The sequence below is a fragment of the Emydura macquarii genome, unplaced genomic scaffold (assembly GCF_026122565.2).
Source record: "Emydura macquarii macquarii isolate MOO-44397 ecotype Brisbane River unplaced genomic scaffold, CSIRO-AGI_Emac_v2 contig_3322, whole genome shotgun sequence".
In the NCBI taxonomy this organism is placed as follows: domain Eukaryota; kingdom Metazoa; phylum Chordata; order Testudines; family Chelidae; genus Emydura; species Emydura macquarii.
In genome coordinates this window covers 6,195-10,528 of record NW_027133459.1, presented here as the reverse complement: position 1 = coordinate 10,528, position 4,334 = coordinate 6,195, and the positions used below count along the sequence as shown (strand labels likewise).

Sequence of the window (4,334 nt, the reverse complement as noted above, 5' to 3'; positions counted from 1 at the left end):
CGCTGCAGACTCATTAAAGTACCTTGCGGCTGGAGATGCGTCTTTGGAGAATCTCTGGTGTAAACCAAGCTCTGTTCGAGAGCAGGAGGAGAGCTGAGGTGCAGGCTAGGTTATCTCACATCCTCCACTGCGGGATTCTTACACAAAGCAACCCCGGCTAGTGATGGGCAGAGGCAGGATGTTGCAGTAAATGGAGCTTGACTGGATCCCGGCTGGGAATTGCTAAGTTCCTCAGGGAGAAATGCAGCACTTGGTTCTGTAGCTAGGTTTGAAACACAAGGTGTATGTCAGTGCTAGGCCCCCGCACTGATTGGAAGGAGACCTGGTGTTCTTGTGTGATTGATCCCCCAATGGGGAGAAATGAGACGTCATCTCTGCATGTCTGAGTTAGAAGGAACTGAGTTGGGAGAAGAGGAATTTTCCCTTTCCCTCTCTCCACCTCCTCAATATCGCTTTATTCAGTGTCTCGCCCATCTTCTAATGGAGACGTTCGTGTGAAAGGCCCTGAGTGACTCTAGACAATCTGCTTCCCCTTTTTGTACGAGTCCCAGCTTTGCTCTGTGTCGCTGTGCCTCTCTGGCACAGTAATACGTGGCCGTGTCTGCAGCTGTGAGGGAGGCCAGCTGCAGGGAGAACTGGTTCTTGGAGTTATCCGAAGAGATGGTGGTCCGGCTCTGGAGAGACGCAGCAAACCTCTTTCTCCTGTCGTGTGAATATATATGTGCTACTCACTCCACCTGTTTCCCGGGAGGCTGCCGGATCCAGTTCCAAGCCTAGGTGCTGTCAGTGATAGAGACACCCGAGACAGCACAGGTCAGTGTGAGAGTCTGTCCGGGCTTCACCATGTCAGGGCCGGACTCCACCAGCTGCACCTGAACGAGGACACCTGAAAGAAGGGAAACCAAGCATGGAAAGAATTAGTCGCTCAGTGAATCTGAGGCTCTGTCCTTAATTCTCCTGATCTGTAAGAGTCACTCACAGGTGGGGGCCAATACCAGGGAAAGGAAAAGCAGGATAGACTTCATTCTTCTTTTCATGCACTGAGGGAAAATTCCCCAACAGGCAGGAACGGGCAGTTCAGTATCTGGGCAGAGATAGAGACTTCCACACTCCGGGGTTTGTATTTAATGAGGAACCCACCGGAGCCGGTATTTGCATGCGAGTTTTGCAGGATGGGGGATAAACGGAGTGACACATGAGAAATCTTTTGGACTTGTTCTTAGGACGGAGGAATCCCATGCACTGCTACAGACTGGGAACCGACTGGCTAGGCAGCAGTTCTGCAGAAAAGGACCTGGCTTTACAGTGGAGAAGAAGTTGGATGTGAGTTAACACTGTGCCCTGATTGCCAAGAAGCTAAGGGCCTATTGGGTTGTAGTAGTAGGAGCATTGCCAGCAGATGGAGGTTTCTTTAGTCTGCAGAAGAGAAGAGCAAGGGGGGATTTGATAACAGCCTTTAACTGCCTGAAAGGGGGTTCCAGGGAGGATGGAGCTCGGCTGTTCTCAGTGGTGACAGATGACAGAACAAAGAGCAATGATCTCAAGTTTCAGTGGGGCAGGTCTAAGTTGGATATTAGGAGAAGCTTTTTCTTAAGGAGGGTGGTGAAGCACTGGAATGGGTTACCTAGGGAGGTGGTGGGATCTCTATCCTTCGAAGATTTTACAGAGTGGCTTGACAAAACCCTGGCTGGGATGGTTTTGTTGGGGTTGGTCCTGCTTGGAGCAGGGGTTTGCACTAGATACCTCCTGAGGTCCCTTCCAACCCTCATCTGCTTGGATTCTCTGACACGTCTGGTGGGTGGTGCTGTGTGGTGGAAAGCAGCATGTCGCACCCACTTCTTGTGTTAGCGTGTGACACAAAATCCATTGACGTTCTTAGCAGTCCTTCCAGAGGAAGCAATGGAGATTGGATTGGGTACCTACACGGGGGTGTTTGCATCCAATCTTCCAGCAGCACCTGTCACATAACGGCTGGGCAGAACTGAAAAATAGAAACTATAGAGAGGAGATAGGCAGAGACCCTCATCTTCCATGAGTCCATGGATCAGGGACAACCACTATTCAGGAATCATAATCTCTGCTCTTTCTCTCAAACACCGTGACTTCCAGGGATAACACAGACCAAATGCCTACTCACGACCCAGAGGAGAAGGGGAATAGATAAAGCACCATAAATCCGTCTGACCCTGTCATAACCTCATCCGAACTGGGCATTGCAGTGGTATAACTACATGGGTGAAAACATTACAGCCTGAACTGAAGTAGTTCTATGGGGACAAAAGCTGTGCATAGAGCAGACCTTAGTGCTCTAGTGTGTCATGACTGGTTTAGAAATGAAGGTGCCCTAGGTTGACGTAAACCTTGTCTATGGGGAAAATTAGTTTTGGTATAACCTATTTAAACCCATGTATATAGACTGGTCGTGAGACCTGGTAGGGTTTAGCTTATATCCCCCGGTCTGCACTGGAGCTTCGTCTGTATAATTCTTTCTTTCTTTCTCTTTCTTTCTTTCTGTCATGTATAAAAATTTTTGTTTATACCACAATTGAATAAAAGGGTCTCTCTTTTGGAGCAGTGGCTATTGAGAAAAAGGATGGGCATAGGAACTAGATATGTACCATGCCCTCAGGGAAATGACACTCTGTTGGGAATGTCTGATAGGGAAGGTGCAGCAGCTGAATGTGGGAGAAGGGCTGGTTTAGGTGGCAGAGAGTGAAAAGCAGCCATAGTGGCAGGGGATGAAAAGGGGAGGCAAAGAAGATGCAGGTTCTGGGTTTTGTAAGCACAAAGGCTGAGAAAGGACGGACGAAGGGTGAGAACCAGAATCAGAGACTGGGGAGAAATGAATCACCTTATTGTGAGGTGCTTTTCATGTAGAAGAACCACCTTGGAGTGAAGATGAGTCTTCTGCCATTGGAGGTAGGATACTGGCTTAGATGGACCCTGAGTCTCATCTGATATTTCATCATGTTTCTATGAGAGAAGAAAAATTAGCTCGTTCCTGTACAGAGTTTTGGAACAAAGAAGCACCCGCCACCTCTCTCGCTTTCTCTGTGTGGGTGCGTGTATCACTGCCTCTCCTACTGGAAGGGATGATTGTATCACTGCTGTGTGTGCACGCATGTGTGATTTGTCTTCTCTCAAAGAAGTGATGATGGGATTCCGATCCCATTCAGATTAACCGGTTCCACTTTCTGAGTGTGGACGCTGTTATGCATTGGTTATAAACCTCGCTTTCAGTGTTTTTCCTCACTGCCAACCCTGGGCGCTAGAATGAATTTGGAACCGAAATAAGAGAGTCCACACACAAAAGTGGCACCAATTTTAAGTAAACGAATGTAAATGAATTCCGTGTAATTGCACATCCCAGGGAGCAATAGCTGTAGATATTTACCGTGTTAAGATTTCCATGAATGTTTACCCCAAAGGTGTATATTTGGGGACTGGGGATGGAGTGGAAAGGTAAAGCAGAAGATGGCCCTTCATTTCCATCCAGATCAAATTTCACGTGTGTGTGTTTCCGTTTGTCTGGGTAGATAAATGACAGCAGGACAGAGACCTGAACATCTGCTCAGATTCCACTTCCCTTTTTTGTACACTCCCTGCTTTGCTCTGTGTCACTGTGTGTCTAGCGCAGTAATAGGTGGCCGTGTCTGCAGCTGCCATGGAGCGAAGCTGCAGGGAGAACTGGTTCTTGGAGGAATCAGTGGAGATGGTGATTCGGCTCTGGAAAGATGAGGCGTAGTCTGTTTTCCATGTGGAACTGCTGTAGTATCCCAGTCCCATCCACTCCAGCCCTTTTCCTGCAGGCTGCCGGACCCAGCCCCAGTTGTAGCCAGTAGAAATGGTGTAACCAGACACGGTGCAAGTCAGGGTGAGGGTCTCTCCGGGCTTCAACACTCCCGGCCCAGACTGGACCAGCTGGATTTGGGCCAGGACACCTGGAGAAGGAGGGAATTTCAGGCATTATACCACGGCTCAGACCGCTCACCGGGGACTCACTCTGCTCTATTGAAGTCAAGGGGCATTCCTCCATCGGGCAGAATAGAAGCAGGATTTTCCCTGTCCCCCTCCCGCAAACACTCACCGGAATGGGTGGCTAAGAGGAAAAGGAAGGTGAAAAACGAGTCCATGGTGGTCGGGATGAAGGAACAGACTCTGCAGCAGACAGGACTGGGCACTGCAGTGTCTGGGGAGGGACTGAGGCTCCTGCTATCAGCAGTTTGTATTTAAACAGGACCCCCTTGGTGCGGATTTGCATGCGGGTTTCGTCCAGCGGGGATGGGAGATGAAAGGGGCGGGCAGGGTGCTGGTTCGGGGCTAAATGGGGGGAA

General features: G+C 49.4%; 1 pseudogene; it reads right to left on the bottom strand.

Moving 5' to 3' along the window:
- Positions 1-458: 458 nt before the first annotated feature.
- On the bottom strand, positions 459-4,133 carry LOC137143394 (uncharacterized; annotated as a pseudogene).
- Between the last annotated feature and the right edge of the window lie 201 nt (positions 4,134-4,334).